Below are 27,317 nucleotides of genomic sequence, written 5' to 3'. Positions count from 1 at the left end.
CAGACCGAGCTCCAGAAGTCCAGTCGAAGAGAGGGAAAAGGAATTATATGAGCAAGGGGCATCAAGACCACGATAGGGAAACTTATAAATACAACTGAACCAAGCTGTCAGGAACTCACGAACTTTGGACCAACAGCTGTGGAGCCTGCATGAGACTGGACTGGGCTCTCTGCATAGGCGAGACAGTGGTGTAGCTTGGTCTGTCTGAGGGGCCCCTGACAGTGGGAATAGGATCCATCCCTGGTGCATGAGCTGGCTTTTTCAAGCCCAATGCCTATGGTGGGACACCTTGCACAGCCTTGATGCAAGGGGAGGGGCTTAGGCCTGCCTCAACTGAATGTGCTGGGCTTTGCTGACTCCCCATGGGAAGCCATACCTTTTCAGAGGAGGGGATGGGGGGTGGGCTTAGGGGGAAGGCTGGGGGGGAGTGGGAGGAGGGAGGAGGAAGAATCTGTGGTTGGTATGTGGAATGAATAAAAAATTTCTTAATAAAAAAATATTTTAAAAAAATGAGTTGCCATGGTCATGGTGTCTCTTCACAGCAATAGAAACCCTAACTCATACAAAACCTTAATCTCTTTTTTAAAAACTTTTAATCAGGTGGGGCACAAATTGGAGCTACCAGTGGACCTCTTTGCTACCTTGTGTGGAGTTTCTTTGGAGAACAAAGTCAATATAAAGAAAGGCAAAGAGGAAGAGGAAGATGGAAATAGAAGGAGATGAAGGGATGGGGGAGAGTTCTGATCCTATGATTTGTACACCGTGATCCAACCACCTCTAAAGTCATCTGGATCTAAGCCAGGGGTGGGTTTTGGCTTCATTTCATAATAAAACTAGCTTGGACATCAAAGAGAATAGAGGTGGGGTACTGTCAGCCACAACCTAAATAACTACGCCTCCTAATACAAGAATCCTTTGGAAGTGCCATAAAATCACGGAATAGCACCTGGCATGCTAAGCCCTCAACAAATACTGCTATTTAGGAGGCTTAAACAAAATCATGCCTTTAAAGCACTTGTCCCCTTGCTCACATTGGGTAAATGTGCTGTCCCTCCATGGCAGCCACCCAGAGCACCAGTTCAGTCACCCAGCAACCCAGCCAGCCTGGCCTTTACAAGAGCAGGTGTATTTCGGAAAACCTACATGTCAGGCTCTAGAGATGCAAAGTTAATGAACTGAAAAATGCTGTGTCTTATGGCGGCAAAGCTCACTGCAGAAACTACTCAGTCCTGGGTGGTTTGGTGGCCCTCAGCATAGCCACTCAAATGACAGAGCATCCCTTTCAGTCAGAGAAAGCTCTGGAAAACAACCAATAGACAGCTGCAGAAGCTGGACATGGGTGGGGCACTTTTTTTTAAAGGAGTAAAAGAGGAAATTTTCAGCAACAAAAAATCTAAACTCAATTTTATGGCAAAGGATGTTTAATAATTACTCTTTTTGAAGGTTGATGTATTTAACCATTCTTCTAAAAATATCAACATGGGCGGGGGAACAGACGGAAAGTGAGGTGATGCGTCAGGTGCTCCCATCCCTCCACAGCACGAGCAGCGGTCAGAACTAAGTCAGTCCCATGCAACTAAACTGCCATCTTGTCATTCTGCTACAAGGGCAGAAGTCACGTTGCTCCTGCTCGGCTGACAGACACTTCCTCTAAAAGGAGAGAAAAGATGACAGATGGGTATCACTGCCAAGCCTTTTTCTTTTTGTATTAATTTTAATTTTAAAACTGTCTTTTCTTTTGAATGTTCATCATGCACACTTACTGTACACTGCACTGTGCTCTGTCAGGACATTTTCACACACACTGTGTGTTGGGCTCTTTCCCCATGCCCTGAACTCTCTCCTCTTTCATGCCTCCAATTAGTCTCTTCCGTTTCCCTAGACAGTTAGGCTTCAATGTTCATGTCATAAGTATACACATGGGTGAGTGTATGTATCTATATAAAAATCTAGGAACTAAGAATGAGAGAAAACACATATTTGTCTTCCTGAGACTGACATGATCATCTCCACATTGCCTCCCTTTCCTGTCCACACACGACTTCATTCTCCATTGTGCATGTATACTACATTTTCTTTTCCATCCCTCAGTTGTTGGATAGGAAAGCTAGGGTGGTTTAACAGTTTAGTTCTTGTGAACAGTGTTGCAGTAAACACAGGCAAGTATCTCTGTTGTTGGAGGGCTTTTTTCCAGCTTCCACCAAGCCCCGCAGTCTCACAATCCACGTATAAAATAATCACTCAGATGCTTATAATACTTATAAACTGTATGGCCATGGCAGGCTTTTTGTTAACTGTTCTTTTATCTTAAATTAACCCATTTTTATAAATCTATACCTTGCCACGTGGCTGGTGGCTTACCAGTGTCTTTACATGCTGCTTGTCCTGGCGGTGGCTGCAGTGTCTCTCCCCCTTCTTCCTGTTTCCCCAATTCTCCTCTCTCCTTGTCCCACCTATACTTTCTGTCTGGTCACTGGCCATCAGTGTTTTATTTATATAGAATGATATCCACAGCATATCTCTGTGATATGTTAACTTGGAGCCCTTTGGATACAGCCTAGGGAGAAATGTATCGGGGCGTGTGGTAGATCTTTCAGTCCTTTGAAGATTCACCATGCTGGTGTTCACAGAGAATGGTCTAGTTTACATTCCTATCCGTAATGGATGGAAGTGCCCTTTGTCCACATGAACCCACTCAGTGGAGGATAAAGTCGCAGGGCTCACACCTATGTATACGATGCAAACATCGCTAGGAGAAGCACCACCTTGGTGCTGACATTGTATGGAGACAAGCCAGCTGCACACAGATCTCAGAAGGCAGCAGAGCTGCAGGACCTATGGCAGAATGGCTGACATCTGCATCACCAAAGCTAGAGAAATACACAGAGCAGAGGACCCAGAGGTGAGAAGTGGCCACACCGCTTCCTGCAGGATCACAGTATATATGAGGTAGAGCCAGAGAAGGTTCTTTCCTCTATATCAAGACTATTACCCCAGGCTGATAAACTCCAGGAAGTATGACCCATATCTCAAAAAAAAAAGTCATTATAATAATAAACAGCAGGCCCTCCCTCCAAAGTTGGGCATTGGAGATTTAAGAAGCAGGCTCCGTGGCCCACGTCCTGTCTCCTTGCCTGCCTCTTCACCCCTACAAACCATACTTCTCAGTTCTGGGATGACTACAGATACGGAAGATGAAGTGAACCAAACCTGAGGCAAGGGCAGGAGGCGAGTGCTGAGAGACACCAAGCACGAGGCCTCTGTCCCATTGGTCACTCAGCAAGTGTTAGTTGAGCGAGTACAGAATGCAGAGCGACTCTTCACCAGAGTGGAAGGTCGGCATGAGATCGGCTCTCTGCCCTGCTTGTCACTCGCCCCTTTTGGCAAAGCTCTATTTAGAAATCTCATTCATGCACTGAATTAAAATTGTCCTCCCCATAATTTATCTCCTTCCCTCTGAATACTGGTTTAAACTGCTATATAATTAAATTATGAGTATTTAAATGTTAAGACAAAATTTAAAAAGCACAGAACACAAAAGGATAGTTGAACATATAATCATGGGTCAGGACAGATATTTCTAGGTATGACAGGAAAGACAATTTATGACAGATTTCTCTACATAAACTCTAAAATAAACACAAACAATTTCAAAGCAAGAAGCAAAGTTAATGGAAATATTTGCAACCTAAATGGAAAAGGGCTAATAGCACTGACATTAAAAACTCTCAAAGTAAATAAGAATATATTAGCAGCTGAAAAATTAACAAAAATGAATATATAACTGAGAAGATATTAAAATGTCAAATATGGTAGAAAAGTTTAGTCTCACTTATAATGCAAAATAGAGATATTAAAACAAGATATCATATTTCACTTATAAACAGGATAAGATGATTCAAAGTAAAATGCCAAGTGCTGGGGAAGCACAGGTACTTTCATATTGAAGTTGTATAAGGCACCATTGCTTAAAACATCAACAAACAAACAAACACAACTTTAAATGGCCATAGTTCTTCAAAATCTTCTACTTCTAGGACGTCACATATCGTAAAAAGTCAAGAAAGTGCCAAAGATACTTATCCCAGGGTTCACTACATAGAGGAAAAAACTGTAAGAGAGGCCAATATACAAAACACACCTTTGTAAATATATTAAATCTTTAAAACAGACCATTTTGTAACACTTAAAAGTAATGTTCAGAAAATAACTTGATAATTTTGAAAATTATAGTATTTAGTTATATTGTTTTAAAAATAAGTTGTAAAATGTGCAAGGCCAAATATAGGACCATACTGTATTTCTTCCTAGGGGGGAACAGAAGATTATAATTGTATGTGTTAACAGAAAATTGTCAAGGATTCACTTAAGTCAAACCTAATGTGCTTCTCTGTGTCTGTGTGTCTGTCTCTGTGTGTCTGTCTCTCTTTCTCTCTCTCCTTCCCACCTCCCTCACTCCCCCTCCCTCCCTCACTCCCCCTCCCTCCCTCACTCCCCCTCCCTCCCTCACTCCCCCTCCCTCCCTCACTCCCCCTCCCTCACTCCTAACCATGCTGCCCACAGTTCACACTCACTTGTGATTTTCTGACTTCTCTACAGTGAGTGAGTCCCTGTCTTCACAGCAGGACTTTGTGTCATAAGCTGTGTTGTGCAGTTTTCCCATAACTAGTCCATGTTAACTCCTTTGTAAAACATAAAGTCTGTTTCATTTTTTTTCTTGGTCTGGCAAAGTTGAGTACTTGGACCCAGATGCCAGCCCTCCTCCCTCCGTGTCCAGCCCACTGAAGTCCTTTGGCTCCAGTGCATGTCTTTGTTTTCTAGTTTAAAAAGCACACCTTCCTGTTGCTCTCTGAGGGTACAGAACTTCCCTCTCTGAGGGAACAGGCCACTGTGGGATCTTTTTGAATCTCTGTTCTCCAGAGTGAGAACCTGGAATGATGGGGCCAAAGCTGTTACCATGACAACCACAGGACCAATGGTGGGGTAGAAGGGTGGAGGAGAGGGGATGGTACCCAAAGAGAGAATAGACAGAGAAGACACAGAAAAAAACATTCTGCCTTCAATCTGATTACACAGCCAGAGAAATAAAACCTCTGAGGCCAGCTCTGCTGGCTGGCTGCCTCCTCCACAGACCCAGGCACTGTGGCTGGCCTACTCTTCATCATTCACTTAAGTGGCAAAGATATCTGACAGAGTGGCTCAAACCACCTCCCCACAGGGGCCTAATGTGGTTAGACTTGGAGAATTATTCACGGGAGAATAGACTAAAGTGTTTAGTGTCCCCTGGATGCATTAGAGGCAGGTTCTGCCAGTCTCTGTGAAGCACCTTTGTGTGTTTACCATGAAAACGTCAGAACCATCCAGCCAAGACACCCTGGGTCCTCGTGTCCAGAGCAATGGCTGTCTTGATGCAGTTGTCCACATCACTGCAACCCATTTCTCTCTTTGGACACTTGCCTTCCTCATCAGTGGAGTCGTGGTTCCCAGGCAAGACGCAAAGGGCTCTTATCTAGATCCCTGACCTACCCAGCCCAGCACATTTCTGCTGTGGTATATTATTTCAGCTTTGTAAAGATGTGTTACATTTGTTTCTGCTGCATTTGTTTAACAATGTAAGGATGTGTTACATTTGTCTATGCTGCATTTGTTTAACAATGTAAGGATGTGTTACATTTGTTTCTGCTGCATTTGTTTAATGATGTAAGGATGTGTTACATTTGTTTGCCCCACATTTGTTTAATTATGAAAAGATGGGTTGCTGTTTCACCTTGCCTGCCTAAGGTACCTGTTTGATCTGATAAAAAGCTGAATGGCCAATAGCTAGGCAGAAGAGGGACAGGCAGGGCTGGCAGGAAGAGAAGAAGGAGGAAAGAACAAGGGAGAAAGAGAGGGACCCAGAGGGACCCAGCGGACCTGGAGTAGGACATACAGAAAGAAAGATAAAAAAAGCCCTGAGGCAAAACAGATAAAGAGAAACAGATTAAAATAAGAGCTAAGATAAGGCCAAGCGTTCATAACTAAGATGTCATGATTTGGAAGCTGGTTGGTGGACCAAAAAAAAAAAATCCTGCTACACATTTCCCCTCCTGGGGTCCCTCCCAGCATCTCAACCTGTCCTCTCCCTGTCCTTCAGGGTTGCGCTGGACCCACCTTCTTCAAACATCTCCTCAGACAGCTAAAGTTGGGAGTTCGCTCTGGTGTCAGACTCCAGATTTTCTCTACCCTACCTTCCCCCCCCACACCCCCTAGCAGTGAAGGTGAGGCAAGGGTGTGTCCTGGGAGCCTTTGACATGGTGGCATCTCTCACAAGGAAGAAGAGCATTCCACACTGCTCTCTCGGGAAGCCACCCGCCTGGGCTCTGTGCACATGAACTTGAGTTTCCTATGGTCTGATGATATGTGAGAGAAGAAGAGTTTTGCCATGAGTCCCAGCATCACACGAACACCCACCTACCTCCTGCTCTGAAGTCTGAGGGTAGGAAAAGACTTCCACTTTCTACTAGAAACCTTGTAACTACTGCCGTTATTACTACACCTCGTCTTCATCTGCTGCACCGTTGCTGTGAGCAGTGCCCTGTTCCATGACCTCTGCATTGACTTCTTCAAATCTTTGCACTAATGTCACAAATCCTAACTGCATTAGAAATGGGAGATCTCAGTATGGGGAAGTTCAGATTGGGCCAAAGACCTGACTACTGGGATTCATTTTCCCTCCTCCATTCCTTGTATCCTGTGAGCACTGGAACTCACCCTGCAATGTGTGAGTGCCCGGCTTGTACTTGAGGGTTTTGACTGGGGAGCAGGTGCATGGGTAAGAGCAGGACTCTGCAGCCAGGTCAGCTGGGTTTAAAACCCGACTGTGCCATGGAACAGCTGGGAAACCTCATTCAAGAAGCTTCTCCATCTTCACACAGCTGCAAAGCACCAAAGTGGCTCTATGACATCCAGGTTCACCAGCCCTGGTGCCAAGCACCTCATGGCAAGGAGTTCATTAGACTGTCCAGACAGTATAATCACTTTGACAGGAAGTGGTGGGGGGTGAGGGGTAACCACTTGGAAGATGCCCTAGAGAACATTCCAAAGAAACCAAAATTATCTTGTAGGTAACTTGGAAGTTACTTTTTTTTATTATAACCACCGCCCTTTCGGAAGCATGGGGTTCACCCATCATAATGGATTTCCTGTGGGAAATGCCTGTCAGGACATGAGGAGCAGAAAAGAAGAGCCCTGAGTTCTCCAAGTCATTCAGCCGGGCAGTGGTGGTGCACGCCTTTAATCAAGAACTCGGGAGGCAGAGGCAGGCAGATCTCTGTGAGTTCAAGGCCAGCCTGGATCTAGAGAGTGAGTTCCAGGACAGCTAGGGCTATGCAGAGAAACCCTGTCTCGAAAAACCAAAACAAACAAAAATACCTCTCCTTCAACAGGTCCTCAGTGTCAGTAGGTAAAATTCCAATTGACTGTGGTTGTCCTGTAGGAGCCTTAGCAAGCTAAGTTTTTGGTGAAATGTGTTTCCTCTCACTCCATTTCGCCTGCTACATTACCTGTTCTAACGTCCTCTGCTCATTAGAGACTTCGCTAAGCTCATTGTCACTGGGTCTCTTCTGCTACCATCATTTTGCACAGATGTCTACTGAAGAAAATTCCCACCCTGGAGGTTTCCATTATCAGTCCTGGGCAGTGAGCTGGCTCCCAAAGAGCTTTGAAAGGTCGCAATCTAACAACTCTCCTCACACAAGACAGTTCACTAGCTGATAGCTAAGTACCCAGGGCATTCAAAGGTTGGCCCGTCCTTGACTTGGTGCACACAGGATCCATGGTGAATATTGGTGGCATGAGGAGCATTTACAGGATCAGACAGTCTCACATGATGCTAACATAAAAGTTACCTGATCACATGCCTCTCATTCAGTTACCATGGTAACAAAGGTCCAGGCAGTGTTGCAGGCAAGAGAGTTCCTAGTTGGAAGATCCAGGTTTAAGTCCCAGGTCTTAACGTCTACCAGCTGGGTGACTGAGAAAGTGTACTTGACTTTGGGTAATAATTCCCCTTGCTCTGGTTTGGTGCAGGGCATGAAATTGGTTCTGTGCCCTTGCTGTTTATCTTCCTAACCACCAGCCTCAGGATCCAGAACTGTGCAGAGCTGAGCTGGTAGAGGATTAAGTCTAGTGTAGAAATGGTGCCTTCCCAGTTGGGTATCTTTTGTTAAATATAATGTTTGTATTAACTCTTTGTCCATTCAGCAGAATAATAGTAGTCGTTTCACCCCTGGGGCCTGTGAGCTCCCTAACTTTGGGTTCTTGGCCAGATTTATAGTACCAGACATGAGGTCCCACACAGAGTGACATGAAATCCAGCCGTAAAACGGCTGATTGCTCCCATAACGTGTACCACTCTTGCATCATAGGCATATATTGAAGGGTAGCATATTTAAAAATCACACACGCATGCATTCGTGCATAAATACATGATGTTGGGGGCAGATTTTTTTTAAACTCTATTTTGCCAATGTAAAATTTGACAAAACACTCTGCTTTATGAAAATCACTTACTATTTACACCCAGCTACAAGTCTAATGTATGATCATGCGTTCAGTTAAATATCTGTTGACTTTCATGGCTCTGGTCCTCATGCAAACTGAATCCTCCTAATACATCACTTGTTGAAGCAAGACATTTACAAACCTCTAGCAATGAAAGATTATATAGGCACCTGTTCTTTATTATATTTGTGACCAAAGAAAGAGCAAATTTTTTAAAAAGTTATCTCTTAGGATGGCTATTATCAACAACAAAGGTAGAAAATAGCACATGTTGGGGATAATAAAGAATAAAACCCCATATGCAGCCAGGTGGTGGTGGTGGAGGCGGCGGCGGCGGCGGCGGCGGCGGCGGCGGCAGCGGCGGCGCACACCTTTAATCCCAGCACTCGGAAGGCAGAGGCAGGCGGATCCCTGTGAGTTCGAGGCCAGCCTGGGCTGCCAAGTGAGTTCCAGGAAAGGCGCAAAGCTACACAGAGAAACCCTGTCTCGAAAAACAACAACAACAACAAAAAAAAAAACCCATATGCATTGCTAGTAAGAATGTAAAATGATAGCTACTACAGAAAAGACTATCTCAGACAGCTAAGCAGGGAGATGCCATGCAACCCAGTAATTCCACTTCTGGATATACACACAGACCAATAAATTAAAGGGGGCTGAAATAATAAATAAATGCTTGTGTGTCAACACTTGAGGCAGAAGCATTCACAATAACCGAAGGTATAAACAATTCCTGCATCAAAAGATAAATAGATAAAATTGAGCATATGCACATAGCAGCATGGGATTCAGCCTTAGGAAGAGCAGAAACTCAGACACACTTTACAACACAGACAAACTTGAAAACATTATGCTAAGGGAAAGAAATCAGTCACCACATGATTCTTGAAATGTGATCTGGAGTGGTTGAACTCACAGAGACAGAAACAGCAATACTAGTTACCAGGGGCTGGGACAGAGAGATGTGAGATTGTCTGAGATGCTCAAAAAGTTCTGAAAACGGAGCCACACACTGTGAATGCTAAATCAGCATGTTAACTACTCAAAAGAGGTTAAGTGGTCATTACATTATATATGTTTATTACAACCATTTAAACCTCAGGATACACATGGAAGACACGCTGGTATGTTCCAATATAATGTGGTGATTGAAAAACCCTCTAAGTTGCTTCAGTAGCATCGCTGGCGCCAACCAGTTCTGTTTTAGTAAACTGCATTTGGAAGGATCCTGAGGGGGCACGATTTTCAATTCCTCTTCCAAACACTGCTCAAAGGTTGGAAGAATGTAGAGCTGGCCATTCTTCTTCTAAGGCCTGGAACTCTCTAGCAGCTCTTTGATGAGTGTGACACTCCCTTTCTGGTCCTACCCAGCCACCATATCCTGTCACCAAAATGACCCAGAAGAGCTCCTTAGGACCGAATTAGGTAACCAAAGTCAACACACTGTTGTTATATGCTTAATGAACTAACCTGCTGCCTCTCCCAGAAAACATATTTGCATTTCCCTGGGTTTTCTAGAGACAATGGTTTAAATCAAAAGAATGAACACAAATCCATTCTCTCAACAAATATTTGTGGCTTATGAGTCTCATAGCTCTAGGAGAGTTTACAAGGGTGGCCAGGTTCCGTGTCTCAGGGCAGCAGGGGAGGTCTGAGTTAACTTGCCTCAAGGGAAAGAATGGCAGAAAGCTCCCCTCTACATGCTGGGCACTGCCTCTAAGGGAGACCCTTGGCCTCCATTCTCTCTCCACTGACCTAATTCCAGATTACAAGAATGGCCTTAGGCCGTGAACATCCAAAGCTCAGCTCCAGCCACATGTGCCTCTAACTGCCACATTTCAAAGTGGGGACCAGGAGGTAAACAACACTGATTCTCTCTCATGTGATCACACAGGCTGCCTGAAGAAGGGGCGAACATCTGTCGTGTCTTCCTCTGTGTTTTATAGTTGTGAGAATGTTGGCCCCACACACAACTTTTCCATCTAAATTCCCTCAACTCAAAACTGGACCTTGAAACAAGCTGAAAATCATCCCCAAATGAACTGCAATAGATTCTAGGGGGGCGGGACATACATTTTGCTGAGAGAAAGAAAGGATGAACTTCCCATCGTGGCTATGGGTTCCAGGCAAGAAGAGGTTCACAGTTTAGCTTCCTTGAAGAAGGCAGAGAAACAACGAGGGCCCTGATTGCTCAAACCAAGCCAGGCCAGATAAGAAACTCCAGCACAACAGGGTAGGAAAGGGGATCCAGTGAGGAACCCTGGACTTAGTGACAGAGTGACGCTGTCCACTTGTTTAACCAAAAAATCCCATCCAAGAACATGGCAGCAGCTACCGCCTCAAAATACGTCTAACAGATCAAGTGAGTCTGCTTTACAAAATCTTTTCATTTAATAGTTGTATGAGATTGGCTCTTTTCCTCCCCTCCTCCCCTTCCTCATCCCCTTCCTCCTCTTCTTCCTCCTTCTTTTCTTCCCCTTTGTCCTCCCCCTTCTCCTGCTCCTCCTCCTTATCATTTCTGTTTTGAGTCAGTCTAATGTATCCCAGGCTGGCCTTGAACTCTGGTCCCTGTCTCCCCTCTTGGTGATGAAATTGTTTGTTTATTCAATACAAAGTATCAAACCCAGGGCTGCATTTACACCAGGCAAGCATTCTGTCAACTGGGTGCTATCCCCGGTCTTGCTGTCTTCTTTATAAATGAGGGCTCTGAGACACAAAGACATAAGCTGAATATGAAAGAAAAAACACTTGCAGCTGCCCTCACCTCCCAATAAGTGTCTGAGAGCTGCATCCTTCAGCTATTGGCTCGTTCATCCATAAAGTACACCTCACCTTTCTAACTAGAAGTGTCATCTCTGTAGCTCCACCCTAGGACAATACTTTGCCTGCCTCTGCTCTTCTCTGTGCACATGGGACACGGTGCCATCCTGTCGGTACCAAGGCAGGTTATCTGTCCTGGGTCCCAACTGAGCTGAGCCCAGTGCTAGAATCAATACCTCTAATGATATATGGGATGTCACAAGAGAAAGCCGCAAGGACACCAGGTGTTCATTCCTGGGGATGCTAACATTGAGACCACTATACACCCTGTCCCCATCCTCAAGCCAAAAGGACAGCCAGCTGATCCTTGACAGATACCCAGGCCAGGCTTTGATTGTACAAACCATGTATTTTCTTAGTCTTATGTAGTCATTTGCCTTGAAAATGCCCAACAGCTGTGCAATCCGCTGCCAGTTGTACATTACTCACGCATCACAGGGGAAAGTGCCACCATGGCTTCCAACTCTTCAGTAGCATCCAGACGGGCACCTAGCTTCTGAGCTGCAAGGGAATAGAGGCGGGTCTCCAAATTCCAGCTGGCCCTGTCCAATGGCTGTGAAGCCTCAGACATCTGGCTAGGGAGGTTGGCAACTGTGTGGTCCCTTGGCTGTGGCAGGCAGGATCACATAAGGGTTTGAGCTCCACTGAACAAAGGCAGATCTGCTCTCTCCAGCCTAAGTCTGCAAACGTCTTCTTCCGGCTTGTCTTTCTGTTTCCATTGCTCTCCATCTCTACCTCATCCATACACCATCTTCCACCCACTCCTAGGTTCCAACAATCCAGGGCAATATATGCTGTTGTTTTTTTAATTAGACTGTAAATACTAACTGTAAAGACAATTGCTGTTTGCTGAAGACCTACTAGATGCCAAGGATTTCACAGGCTCTGCCTTGATCCCCATCAGCACCCAGCTAGCTGAGCACTGTGATCCCTCATTTGCAAATGCCGAAGCAGATGAAACTGGGGACTTCCCGAACCACTCAGTTGGGAAGTGACAGAGCCAGGAGTTGAACCCTGAACCCATGGATTCTCAGTGTTTACTTTTATGCCTCAAAATTCTCAAGGGTCCTCACACTAAGATCAGTATCCCTAAGCCCAGAAATGAGAAAAATGTCACCAGACAGGCTTCCCTGGGGTGGAGCAGGGACAAGGGGAGAGGGACAGGGAATCAGAAGGCTGTCAGAGCAAGAGAAGCCTACCGAGGAGGCCATGCAGAAAGAAACTGCTTGTTGAGAAACTTTCAATTAGTGCCCTTGGGGCTAATTTATAATCAGGGAAATGAAGTGATTCCATTGGCCTCCTGTCGCTTTCCAAAATAAATCTGCCAGAGTCCGGGGCAAGAGGGAAGAGGGGAGGAGATGAGAGCTTCGCTGTTTTAATTCGTTTTTTCCACACTTTGCCAAGTGTAGGCCCAGGCTCCATTTATTCATGGGAAGGAAGCTGGCGATTGTCCTGAGGAGCCAGCCACTCTGCTGGTCTTGGTCCCTCTGCGGCCACATTTCCAAACGCGAACAAAAACAGAGCCCAGCTTTGGAAAATGGGGCAAGTGCCAGTCTGCACCAAAAGAGAAGGGAGGCGGGGAGCTGCAGCCAGCTCTGCCACTGAAGGGCCTGGCACCTCGGTGAACTCCCTCCCAACTAACAAATCGGGCTCCATAATGATGAGGCCCCTCCCCCCAGCCTCTCCAGGCATCCGCGGACTCCCGTATTTTGGGTCAGTGGACACGGACTAAGAGTGGGGTCCACAGCACCCTTCTCCTTCCATCAGCACCCCCATCCCTCTCTGAGTCAGAGATGCAGCTCTAAGGAATTAAATGGTGGGGCCAGCTCAGAAATCCAGGTCCGAATGTTCAGCTGATGCTCCAAGCTACAGCCCCAAACTGTTGCCTCCATCCCTGCTTGCCACGTTGTGCCAACCTCGTGTCCAAGGCACCGTCATGTGAAGTGTTGTCTCCCAGAGCTGTAAGCAACCAAAGACAAGACACCGTTTCTTTATTCTTCATAAACTAGCTCAGAGGCAAAAACAAAAACAAACAAAAAACACGGTGCTTTATTTTATCCCAGTGCATTGCTCTCTATAGAAACCTAAAATACACTTGTTGTATTAATTAATCACTCTGTCATATGAGGTGGCACTCTTAACTAAATGGAGAGCCAGATCTTCACCAAGACAGGGGACATATACCTTTTTCACGGACAACTCTAAAAAGACAAGAGCAGAGCTACAAGCGAGCTGGTGATGCCAGTGGGGGGAAACCAAATTATGCTCATTTGCTCAGAACTCCAGTATTCTGAGCAACCGTGCTGGCTCCATGGAGATGAATGTCACCAGCTGATAAGGGTGCCAAAAGCCATGGGCCACTGGAATCTTCCTCTCCCAGATGCCCAGCCCTGACCATGTCTGCAGGGAGCTGTAATCTCTCTCTTGGCACAGCTTCCTGGTCATTTCCTCATCTGTAGCCTTCCAACGGGGTAGCCTTGCTCAGCTGCTGTAGCAGAGGCAGGAACTACAGGGTGCTAAGATCTGTGTGAGATCTTCTGGAAGGTGCAGCACCCACCAGGGAGTCAGGGTCCTTTAAAGTCAGAACAGATATCAAATCAACATCAAGGCATACTCTCATCACAAAGGATCCATGACACACAGCTGCCATCATAGAGAAATTATCCCAGCTCCTAGACACATCAGTGGTCCCCAGTGGGACCACGTGGACTCTATGCCCATACCATTACTCATGCTTTTCCGAAATACCCACAGCGGAAGGAAAACACATCCCAGACACTCTCTGTGAGTGTTTTTAGTCAATTGATAGCTCAGGTTACCAGCAGCTACTCAAACTGCCTGAAGATATTCCTGCCAAAGGAGCCAAGGAATACAGGCTGGGAAGGTGACCAGATGTCCAACCAAGTCCTGAATACCTCGGTTCCTGCTCTCCTGGCAAGGATGGGGCAAAGCGCTTAGAGTAGGAGACCATTCCCATCTTTTGAGTGCTGGATACCCTGGTCTGCTCTCCAGGAGCCACAGAGCATCATATGAGTGCTCCCCCATCAGTGTGTCTCATGCATCAGTGTATTGACGTATCACTTGGGGAAGTGTGTGCAGATTTGGATATAGGACATGTGAGGGTCCTCTGGTTTCACATCACTGGAAAATCTCAGAAGACACTCAGGTTGCTGGTCTACAGACCTCTTCTAGCACCAATACTATATATATATATATATATATATATATATATATATATATATATATATATATATATAGAGAGAGAGAGAGAGAGAGAGAGAGAGAGAGAGAATTTAGGATTCCTAACCAGTCAGCACAGACTAAGCTATGCTGTATTAACAAATGAGTCCAAAATCCCCATGGGTAAACACAACCAAAATTTACTTCATGATCCTGCTACGTGTCTGAGATTGATCACTGTGAGGGGTTTATGTCCATACTAAAAAGGCTTCATCTCAACATACAAGACTATGACCATCATGGATGAAGGAAGAAAGAGCATGTTAAGCCACACTCAGGCTCTTGCAACATGTCTATATATCCCTTTCATTCAGATTTCTGAGACCAAAACAAGTCCCAGGACAATGGACTGAGGATCTACTGTATCTTGCATTCTATGGGGACAACACGATAGACCTAAAGTTCAGGACTGGGGAGATGGCTCAGTGGGTAAAGTACACTGTGTGCAAACGTGAGGACCAGAGTCTGGCAAGCAGTCCCCACATAAAAGCGAGGTGGCCCTACCTGTAATACCAGTACCTGGAAAGCAGAGCCAGAGCAAGAAGGGTAGCTTGACCAGCTAAATCAATAAAGTCCTGCTTTGGAGTGGAAGATCATGCCTCCATGTAGAAGGTGGACAACAATCAAGGAAGACATATACATCAACGTCTGGCTTCCACACATGTGCATGTGGCCATACAGGAGAACAAACATACATACACATTCATGTACATAACACACACACACGTTAAAAAAAAGATACACACAGTCCATGGTCTCATAGAGTTTACATTCTACAGAGGGTGAGCAGAAGGCACATCAGGAAATTACAGTGACGGTGAGTGTCCACAGAGTGATGAACAACAGGGTGAGGGAATGGAGGGTGAAGAAGCAAGATGGGACCTCCTTCAGCTAGAAAGGTGAGGGAAGGCCGTTCTGAAGTGAGAAACCAAAAGATGAGAAGGGACCAGTGGGGCAAGATAGGGGAAGGGATGGAAAGCTGCAGGCAGAGGGAACAGCAATTGCAAAAGCAGGAAGCAGGAAGGAGTTGGTGCCCAGAGGGGCAGGCGGAAGGTACTGGGTGCTCACTGAATGCGGTGGGCAGTAGCAGAGGATGATAGAGTCAAAGAGATAGCAGTGTCCTGATAGTGCAGCTCTGCTAGATAGCCCTGTTGCCTGACCCGGATCCTGGGATGCCTTTTCTAAGGTCTAGAGACAGGTGACACTAGACCCAGCAGCCTGAGGGACATGACCTTCCAGAAACACCCACCTATCCAGTTTTCTTGTCTCTCCTTCTAAGGCCTAACTCCTGAAAGTACCTCTGTAAGCTCAACAGATTGCTCATTTTCCTAGTACCAAGATTTATGTTCGTCTCTCCGCCCCTCAGCTGTGTGTTTGGTGCTCTATCTCCAGATGGCCTGCCTTCTTAAAATTCTGTTGTGTCCTCTCCACCAGTGCATAGACAACACTTCCTGTTTAAAAAAAAAATAATCCTAAATCCCATCTCCTCCGTGACATTCTAAAGACCTCCTGCAGCTGGAGCCAGCTGGCCTGTCCTTGAAGATTTGTCTTCTACCACAGGACTAATTTGGTCCTATGGCATGGACTACTGCTTCTCCCAGGATCCTTCTCTCTCCAAAGAAACTGCAGGCTCTTGGAAGACAGGAATGATGGAGCCGAGTCAATGCTCCCTTGAGCACACACCAGAGTCTCCAGCATAGGAGCAAAGCTCAGGAGTGGTTTGATTCCTTAAGAGGCAACAAGAGACTCTGTTACCCATGAGCATGCCCATATCTGTCCAGGTAGCGCATTTCTATATGCTCAGCTCCCTAACGTAGCGCCTAAAGCTGGCCAGGACTCAACAAATGCTTGTGGGATAATTCACTAGCTATTGGGATGTGTGACCTGACATCTTTCAGTCTCCATTTCCCCAGCTCTAGGTGAGAAGTAGTGTGAGCTTCTTCCCATAAAGCCATCCTGAAAGTCAAGCAGGGCACAACCATGCACGGTCCAAGAGTGGATGGACAAAGCCTGGCTTCACAGACTTTGTAATTTTCCCGTGGACACCACACTCAATGGAGAAGGATATGAACTTGAGTTGGTTGAGCACATCCTGCTTCCTAGAAGAGCAAGCCAGACCAAAAGCAAAGATTAACAATGGCATCGTGTTTCAGAAAAGGGTGCCTGTGCTTCTGAAGGAGTGCCTCACTCCTGTCATGATCGGTTGTCAAGGCCACCAGCCCTCTAATTCTTTCTGCTTGAAGGGAAGAGGGAGAGTTGGAGCTGCCTGGTAAAAGGGGGGATTTGAATGGTGAAGTTTCACATTTGGGGAGTCACACATCTCCTTCTATCTCTCTTTTTTGTCCAAGGCTTGTTTAAATTGGGTTACCCTCCAAAGGTCTGCTCCACCATCTCACACATCCTCTATATCAGAGAAGAACCCTGGGTTCCTAGAAGTATCCAGAAAAGCCAGTGAGTCCACCATCTGCTCAGAACAAGAGGTTCTGCTCCTCCTGAAGTTGAATAATACAGAAAGGAGACCATTCCCAGTACCTACATTCTCAGGTAACATTCCACAGACACATAGGGCTGAGTAGAATTCTGACTGCTGAATCCTTTAAACCCTCAGAATTTGAGTTTCCCCCAGCACCCACTTCCCATGATTGCTGTAACAATGCATTTGGATGATGCTTACAAGGGATTTAGCCGTGTCTGTAATATGAACGTACACAAAATATCTTAACTTACTTTCATTTTTCTACCATTAAGATAATACAAGGTACAGGGGTTTGACAGGTCTCCATGTGGAAGCCTGGACACTCTGGTCTATGGTTTTCACATAGCTCTTCAAAATGTAAGTGTTACCACTTGATAATGCATACTTTTAAGACACGAGTGTCTCTTCCATCACTCTTGCCCACTTACACACTCTCAGAACAGCCACTGGATAATGATGTCTCAGTCCAGTATATCTGCACAATATTCAGCCTATCCAGGCCAAACAACAATGTCTACACCACCACATTGCCAGGCTCTGATGGCCACACTTTGAAAGGGAGATGGCAGAGACACACGATGAAGATAAAATCAAACACAAGCCCAAGTGCCCACTCAGCATGCACCATGAGGAGCTTCCCTTGTCTTCCAGTGAACCAGGAATTAAATCTGCCTCTCCTATTCCCCAGAGCAGAATGATAAACTGGAATTTGTTACCTAGCCGTGTCTCTATTCAGATTCTGAATCTTTTAAAGACAGAGACAAGTCTATGTGTCTTTAGAGACCCACCACCTGACACAACAGCATACATAAGAAATGTCGGTAAGGACTGAGGAGACACCAGCCAGTAGAGTGTCTGCCACACAAGTGTGAGGACCTGAGTTCACCCCTCAGAATCCATATGAAAAAAAAAAATCAAGCATGGGAGTGTGTGCTTGTAATCCCAGTGTTGAGGGAGTAGAGATAGGTGGATCTCTGAAGCTCAGTGGCTGGCTGGCCAACAAGCCTAGCCAAGTTGTCAAGCCCAAGCCTAACAAAAAGACTTTGAAAAATTACGAATGGTTCCTGAGGAATGACCCCCAGGCTTGGCCTCCAGCCTCCACGTGTAAATACACACATGTGTGTGTGCACTCACAGGAGCACTCGCAAATGCAAGAAAAGTAAATAAATTAGAAAATAAAAAAATACCTGTTAGATACAGTGCTTTGAGATCATCTTATGTATCTCTCCACCAGTGCAGAGAGTAGCAGGCTCTCGTTCCATAATGATAGAGGCTGGGAAGCCGAAACCTTCATTGTAAGATGAAGCCTGCAGGGAGTGGGGGCGTGGCAGTTCAAGTTTGAAGGTCCTTTCCCAACAGAAATCCCTCTTCTATATTCCCCATTATGAGGAAGGTTAGACTTTTCCTATTGAGAAGATCTTCAACTGATAGAACGAAGCCACCCACATCATGAGCCACAATCTACTTTACCCACAATCTATTCATTTAAGTGTTAAACGCATCTAAAAGATAGTGTTCTTCCTAGAGAGAAGCAGGAAGGAGACAGAGGGGAATCGAGGCAGGAAAGAGAAGATGGAATAGCCAGATAGACTTGAAATGAGGTAACCACATGAGACTGTCCAACTGGCTTGTGAATTAAGTAAAACTCAGGATGTGGAGTATCATGGGAACCCAAACAAGGCCTGAGCATAAACAAAGTTGACAGAAAGTGAAGTAGGTCATGTGGCCTGATTGTGCACCTGCCACCAAGGCCAGTGACAAACTGTGCCACCTCCCTCTGCAAGCCAAGAGGCCAACTCCACAGTTTCATGAGACGTTGCCCCAAGCCCTGCAAGTACCTCAGGACCCAGGACAGCTAAGTGGTAGATCTCCCTGGACATGGGCTCCCGCAGAGTCCTGGCACCATGACCCCACAATTCAAGAGCTACTCGTGGACAATGCTTGCAAATTCCAAACTTAATTGAGACTCATAAGACATTTATATTCCAATGTCTTCAGTTCTATTACCAAGCTCTTGGGGAGCCAGATGAAACAAAGGATTAGCACATGTGCCAGCCAAGAAAGAAGTGTCCAAACAGCCAGTCTCCCCCTCAAAACACTGATCTGTTACTCCCTCCAGTTTTCCAGAACAGGGCTGCCATGTGCCCGACACTCAGACAGCCACATTTCTTGGTCATATGCTGAATATTTTGTGTATCAACTGGTATGGCTCCCATCTTAGTCTATGTAGGTCTGGCTCAGCTCCTATCCCAGATCTCTCCAAACTGCCCCACCATCAAGCAAATAAGAGGCCTAGGTGTGCTAAGTTTCCAGGCATCAGCAGTGGAAGCTGTTGTGACACTCTGACCTCCAAGTGAGTGTGCAGATATGACATGGTCATTGTCATCTCAATACTAAAACAGCTGTGTTTACCTGCATGAGACCCTCACCTTTACACCTGCTAGTGAAAGAACAAGAGACTCATAAGAACCATAAGGCCCAACCCCTCCATGAGAATGCAAAACAATTAATGTCTACCCAGGAGGAAGACTCTTAGGTAGTGTACCTGCCCAAAAGTTGTTCATGCACCTGCAAGTAACCCGGCTGGACTTGTATAGAATCACTTCTGCAGCCTGTGACTTAGTTAGGTTTCTGATGCCACCTACATACCACTCAGAGACAAGAGCACTGCAGAATTCCAGGAGCCCAGACTCCGATGAGTGAAGCACATGTACATTTCAGCCCCTGCTGCTCGGCTGCTGTGGGACCCCTGCCACAGGAAGCAGGGTGCTTTCCACAGGCCGGTCTAGCTAGCTACAGCCTGAGCTCTCCTCCTACTCCAGCTAAAGGGCCTCTTCTCAGATGCTCGGGCAGAAAATCAGAGGGTGTCAGAGCCACAGCTGGCACAGCTGTCCCCTCCACGGGTACCATCACTCCCTGGCCAACCCGTGGAGACCTATAGGAGGCTGTGACCCGGGACTCAGCTCTCAGCTCCCTGAGTCTACCTGCCACTGATCTGAGTCTGAGCAGCTCAGTTGGGAGTTGGACATCAGTCATGCATCAGTCTCTGAGCAGGTGCAGGACGGAGAATACTGCACCCATGCCAGTTCTGAAGCAGCAGGGAGAAGAAGCTCAGACCTCTCACCAATGCACAGGGATTTTCAGGGCTTGGCAATGCCATCCCAGGACACATCTACCAGGGAGGTGCTTACAGGTCAGTGAAGAAATGCATCTGGCAGAGGATGGAGAAATAGAACAATGTCTTTGAGGATAAGGCAGTAAGAACATGAAACAGGAACTTTTCTTTATGCCTGGACTCTAAAACTAGTACCCTGGGAATGCTCATGGAAACACTCAGGAGAGAGGCAACCCACCTGCAGGTGTCTGGGGCAAGAGCCAGGAAGCTTCTGTGGTTCCAAGGGCGACCTCAAGTCCCTGGGGCTGTTGCAGAAAGCTTACTCACCACCCCATCACAGGGCTACCAGGGAGGGAAGGACAAAGGCCATAACTCCCTCCTCCCTCCTGAGGAGTTACAAATTCTGGGTTCCTATCCCATTCTGCAGATGGTAGAAGTGAGACCACCAAAAGGTAAGCCTGATGGCTCCAAGCCAATTATGGTGGTCCCTTGGGTCCTGGACATGTGATTCTGACAAAATACAGGACTCCTGAAAGATTCTAGGAAAAGACCACCTCTGGGGGGAAAAAAGTCATGGCAGTCATATCTGGATTGTCATATGGAGATAATGCACCTATCTGGTGACCTGAGAGGTGCCATTCCAGGGACAGAGCAAAAAGAACCTGAGACCACTCTACTCAGGAGGCGTAGCTGGACAACATAGCCTCTGAACTCATTACCAAGCTAAGTTCTAGATGTGAATGTTCTGATAAACATGGTACATTATGTGAAATATGCTTTGAAGAGATCAAAGGATTTAAAAATAAAAATTTGCCCACTCAAAGAGGAAAATGGCAATTGAGATTGGAATGTGGGCAGTCTCGCTTTAGAATCTGGTAATCTGGGTTTTTTATTTTTTATTTTTTTGGTTGTTTGTTTACCAATGATTGACTTATAAAATACCAACAGAATTGGAGAGGACATGGGAGAAGTCACAGGAGTAGACAAGCTGATTCTAAAGTTCATAAAGTAAAGAGACCAAAATACCAGTAGACGCTCTGAAGACAAGAACTATGGAAAAGTGCATGCTATCGAGTTCCATTATTTAAATCAATGTGTCACTAACATGCCCAGAACAACATCTCAATGAAATAGAAAATGTGAGAAACAGATACAGCTATGTGTGGGATTGAGTGTACGGTGAACGTGGCCTCTCAGAGGAGGGAAAGGCAGAGGAATCCCTAAGTGTATGGGTCTATCTGGAGAAAAGGACAACGTAGGATCCGTGCACCACAGTGAACTCCAAAGGGACCAGAGATTTAAAACTAAAGTGCTAGGGACTGTAAAGTGACCGGAAGGAAGCAGCAGAGTTCCTCCATAGCCTGGGATGGCATCACTAACTGAGGCTCAGATTTACAGGATTCATGAAAAATAAAACGTAGATCAATTTGACTGATAAAAATTAAAATTGCTGGGCTTAGTCAGTAAAGTGCTACAGTTGGCGTGGTGGAGCACACTTCTAATCCCAGTGATAAAGAGGTGGGAGAGGCAGAGCCCTGGGGCTTACAGGCCAGTCAGCCAAGTGTCTTACTGTAGCCCATAAGAAGCCCTTCCCAATTTACAGAGAGAAAAAGGGAGCTGATGCCGGAGGATCTGGCCTCACACTCTCATACATGCACACATACACACATACAAACAAACAAACAAAACTAAAATTTCTGCATGGGAAAAAATGACAAGAGAAATCCAGGGGGACTCTAACCAACCCACGTCACATACTAAGGGCTGACCTCCCTAAGATGCGCAAACCTTTACAGTAGGGGAAAGAGGACAGTGACAGAAATGAGCGAATGGAAGAGAACTTTACAAATGACTCTAAGATATGAAAGGATGCTTGACTATGTTCCTAATAAGAAAAGCGCAAACCAAATTGACGCTGAAATTGTGTCATGTAGCTAGGAGCTTGGCCAAGAGCCAAATTTGAACAGCCCTCTCTTTGGCAAGGCTGTGGAAAACCAGGCTCTCGGACAGCAACAGAGAAGACTCCACAGAAAGCAGTTTAGTAACTTCCATCCAAGTGCCAATGCCAACCTAGACCTTGACCCCACAATCGCATCCTGAGAGCCTCCCTACCAGACTTGCAGACACCGTAAGCGATGTGTTTGCAAGGTTATTTGCTGCCGCGTGATTTATTATAGCAGAGAATGGGAAACAGACAAGCATTCTCCAACCAGGGTGCTGAGATAAATTATGGGTTATGTATGGTTCATCCACCAGACAAAGGGGAGCTGCACAGCTGCTTGGAAAACGGAAGAATGGGGAAGCTCTTACGCACGCACACAGAAAGCACCCCAAGATACATTCTGTTTAAAAGAAAGTGCGGGCTAGTGCTCATGATATCATCCTTTATGTATTAAAAACAACTGGGGAACGAGGGAGATTTTCTCTTAATTTACTTACATTTTCAAAAGAAACTAAGTGAACAGATAAAAGTGTTTATCTTTTAGCCTGTGAGGCAGTGGATACAGAGAGGGGAAATTGAATGGGGGTATTTTTTTTTCACTCTAAATCTTTTTGAGGGTTTTATTCCAGGAGAAGGGGAATTAAGGTACATATGTACATATGTACATACACGTTACACACGTGTGGAAGACAGAGGCCAAACTGAGATGTCATTCCTCCACAGGTGTGGGTCTACTTTGCTTTTAGAGACAGGGATCTCTCTCTGGGGCGGGGGTGGAGGGGTGGAGGGGGACGCTGGTCAGCAAGCCCCAGAGTTCTGCCTGTCTCGACCTTCCCCAGCTGCAATTAGAAGTGCATGCCGCCACACCTGATGTTTTACTTGGCTTCTGAGGCCTGAACTCTGGTTCTCAGGCTTGCGAGGTGGGCACACTCCACCATTGAGTTATCTCCCAAGCCTCTAAGCATTTTTGTTTAAATCATATGAATATATTACCTACCCAAACATTCATTTTTTAATCTAATATTGTATTTTCAACCTCTTTCATGGCTTACTAAGCAGTGTGTAAGAACAATGTCCCGTGGTCCCCACTCAGCCTCCTCCTATTCCAGATCCTGCACTGAGGCCGGGACTGTTTAAGTGGACAGGGATCAAAGATAACTAAGGGCTGGGGGTGTTGCCTGGAAATAAAAACTATTTTATTTCATTTTGGTGGGTCTGCGTCAAAATACCCCAATGTAATTCCAGAAATAGGAGACTGCAGGGTACCCAGGTGCAAACCCACAGCCTCTGCTTCCACTCTGAGCTCCATCTTTGTGATGGTTCTTGGTCCTACCAGCTCTTGGAAACATCTGGGAAGCTTTAACAATACCAATTATCAATTTAAAACGTTTACCTGTGTCAAATCAGCTGGACTTCCCTCTGATTATGGCTGAAATCACACATATGTGTGCATGTTTGATTAGCCATTCACTATCTTGAACAAGAAGCTCATAGGTGCAGGGTCTGTATTTACTCTGCTCGCCTCAGTGGAACAAGTGCCTAGCAAACAGTTGGTGCTCAACGTATTTTAGATGATTAAATGCATGAATGGATTCTAAGATCTGCTGGAAAAACAGAGGATAAGAGAGATGCTAAGGCAAGGGCTATGTGGAGGCAGGCCCTGCAAGGTCCTAAGTGAGACCCTGTTAGGCCCAGCAGCCCCCAGAAGGTGTCTCAAGCTTCTGTTCCCACTAAGCCCTGAGCCATCTTGGCTGTGCTGAGATCCCACCAGGACCTCAGGACATACCCATCCTCAGACATAACTGCTTCACTGACAGCTCTCCAAGGGGCAGAGGACACCAAGAGCTTTGAAAGGAAGAGAGCAAGGCTGGGACTCTCTTCTCTGGACACCATCCCTTCTAGAACCTCTAATAAAACCCAGATTTGCACACGACAGAAAGTAGACAAATGAAAGATACCCATGGGATATCCTGCACATGCTCTGGGCCTTTTATCCTCATCGTGTCTTGGTCCCTGACCCAACCAACCATTTCATCCACTGTTGCACCTGGTCTCTCTAGACCAGTGGTTCTCAACCTTCCTAATGCTGTGGCCCTTGAATACAGTTCCTCATGCTGTAGTGACCCCAATCATATAATTATTTTCATTGTTACTTCATAACTATAATTTTGCTATTGTTATGAATCATAATGTAAATACCTGTGTTTTCCCATGGTCTTAGGCAAACCCTGTGAAAATGTTGTTCATCCCAAAAAAGGGTCTCAACCCATATGTTGAGAACCACTTCTCTGGACCCTACTTTCTTCACCTGTAAAATGGAGCAGCAATATTGCACTTGTGCTTATTATAGAACAATGTATCAGTCCTCAACAGATGGCCTCTGGGTCCAAATAAACCCAGTGCCCCTGTCCCAAACCCAATGAACAAAACAGCCCTTAAGGAGATCAAAGGTATGGGGCATATACACTTTATGGGTTTTTGTTTGTTTGTTTCTTTGTTTGTTTTCTTGCATGTTTTGTGGATCAGTTGACTTCCAACTGTTATTCTCATCTCTCTAGCAAACTCTTAACATACAGAGGAGACACAAACCAGAGCATGTGTCAGATGCCCCGAATGGTCTAGATTAGACCAGAATAGGGTAGACACTAAGAGAAGGAACCTCTGCTCTCATCCAGGAGTGATGTGCAAAAGCCTTCCTCCCTCCATGGAGAAGATGCTGGGGGCCCAAGTGGTGGGCTGTGCTTCTTCACCTAAGCCAGCTCTGTCCTTGAAGAGAGATGGGTCCTGGGGACACTTGGGGGTAGCCTGAGCTCCTTCTCTGTGCATGCTGGTTCTAGGGGCTCATGATTCCCCCTCCCCTCCCTGTGTACTAATTGAGGGCTGACCTACCTAGTCATGAGATAGATAGTAGGCTAGAATGGTGGATTTAAGAGGAAGGGTCACCCTCACGCATGACTCAAATGTGTTCCCCAAAAGTTCATATACAGGGACTTCCGGCCCAGTGCAGTGTTGAGAGCTAAGACCTTCGGAGGAATGCCTGGGCCACATGGGTTCTTCCTGACAAATAAATCTATGCACTCATGGGCTGGTGACTTTGTAGGTCACTGTAGGAGTACCTTTGTTACGAAAGCAAACTCTCTCTGGCCATGTCAGCCCTCCCACCACATTACAATGTAGCAAGAAGGCACCCAGGAGACTCTGTTCCTTTAAGGGTGTGGTCCCTGACAGGTTAACCATGCTCCAATAGATGGTCTCACACTCACTTGGACTCAGTGGATTATGTGAAAAAAAAGACACAAAGTTATGAGGAGGTAGAGGTAAGGAGTAGATCTAGGAGGAATTAGGGAAGTTATGTGGATGAAAATGATCAAAATACACTGTATGCATATATGAAATTCTCAAAAAATTAGTAAACATGTTATATTTTAAAAGAGGGCCCTTGGATGATAAAGGACGCTTTTCTCATGCTGTTGAAGTTCCCTACTTCCAGAACCATGAGTCAGGCAACCTTCTATGCTTTATAAATTACCCATTTGTTCTCAGATATTTTATCACAGCCACAGAAAATGTCTCACCACAGCCTCCACCCTGTGCTTTCAGCTGGTGGGTATTGGTTATAGTATTAAGGCCACTCCACATAGATAAAAGGGAGGTGTATTTTGTGGGGTAACTTACAAGGAAAGGGATAGGTTACAGGGTCCAGGAAAGGTGTAGCGCTGTCCGGCAGTGTTCTCTGGAGAACTCTGCTCATCATCCGGATCTCAGGTCTTCAGGGCTCCTGTCTCGGCCTCACCTTGTAGGCGTGACAGTTACTGAAGCCTCAGTGGGGGTGGTACCTCCAGGTCAAAACCAGAACAGCTACCCACTACAGGTGGGATGGGACAAAATGGGTCTAGATCCAACTCAGAGACAACTTAAGACTCAGCCATCGCTGAACAAGGCCAGGTATCACACACATCAACAGCCACTGAGGGAAAGGAAGTGAGAAGCCCAGTCAACCCCTCCTGCGGTCACCGTTCATCCCCACAAGCTGAGGATCTGGCTGACGAACACCTTCCCTGAAGGCTGGGTGTGCCCCATGCCCCATGCTGTTCCTGACTGGAACCATCTCCTCACCCTTCCCGCAAGGCCCAGCGTGAGCTGTTCTGTGAAAGCCTCTGTGCCCTCCCCTCCCCTGGGAACAGGCCCTCTCGAACCTCTGCTCAGTCGCCTCCTCAGCAGTGACCCCCAGAACCGCACCTGCTCCCTCAGCTCTGCCATCCCCACCACAGTCTTCCCACCTGGAGAAGCCGCCTTGCTTCAGCCCAGCTTCCCTGAGGTCTCTGAGGCCCAGTCAATCAAGGCCCCTTCTCTGCTTTCACCACCGCAGTGCGCCACGTCGTGCGCTAAGCCAGCCACGTCCGGTCAGTGGCAGGCTGGAACAAGTGAGAATCAAAGGTCACTGAAGACTGGGGTGTGGCGTCATATCCACCTGCAATCCCAGCATTTGGGAAGCACAGGCAGGATTGACAGCAAGTTCCAGGTTAATCTGGGCTATAGCGTAAGACTCCAAAACCATTGTTTTCAAGTCACTTTACAAATGCTTCCTGAAGCTCATTCAACTTCTCATGGATTCAGAGAAAACCTTGAGTGAACCCCTTCGGAGAGCCAGGGGCCCCGCTAGGCTGCAGTGGCTCACAGACCCCCTGCCTTCTACCGGCTGATGATATAACAGGAAATGGCTCACTGTGTCTTTAGTTTTCTGTCTGTGGGGTCACAGGCAACGACTGAGAAATAAAGAGAATGTTCCGAGGAAACCAGTGCCACAGATGATCTTAGAAATAGACACAAAGATCTCACCAAGGAAGTGGCACTGTACCTGGGTCTTAGATGAGAGAAAAATGGGAGAGTTGTTTCAGACCCCAGAAACCGCAGCACCTGCAGAGGCAAAGAGGTAGGAAGGGGCGCTGAACTCCGGACACCATGAGAAAGGGGTTGTCATGCCTGCGCTTTAAGGTACATTCAGTGTAGCTAATGAAAGGCGGGGAAAAGGTGGGGTCCAAATTTTGAAGAGCCATATGCGGAACTGGAAGCTGCAGGGTTATGTCCATGTTATCGGAAGTTCATTTCATGAAGCTGAGTGGAGGCTAGCCCACTATGGAAGAAATAAGGCAATACAATAGATACTGGACCCCTGTAGAAGA

General features: G+C 46.2%; 1 long non-coding RNA gene across 1 annotated transcript; it reads right to left on the bottom strand.

The window, feature by feature from the left end:
- Positions 1–1,411: 1,411 nt before the first annotated feature.
- LOC121824501 (uncharacterized) lies at positions 1,412–26,951 on the bottom strand. Its single transcript, XR_013048396.1, has 3 exons — positions 26,415–26,951; positions 11,791–13,320; positions 1,412–1,650 (listed from the first exon to the last, which is right to left on the bottom strand). It is a non-coding gene; the product is annotated as an uncharacterized LOC121824501 (long non-coding RNA).
- Positions 26,952–27,317: the final 366 nt, after the last annotated feature.

Source organism: Peromyscus maniculatus, chromosome 1, assembly GCF_049852395.1.
Source record: "Peromyscus maniculatus bairdii isolate BWxNUB_F1_BW_parent chromosome 1, HU_Pman_BW_mat_3.1, whole genome shotgun sequence".
Taxonomy (NCBI): Eukaryota; Metazoa; Chordata; class Mammalia; order Rodentia; family Cricetidae; genus Peromyscus; species Peromyscus maniculatus.
Note: the sequence above shows the minus strand (reverse complement) of the source record. Positions and strands in the feature narration are given on the sequence as shown.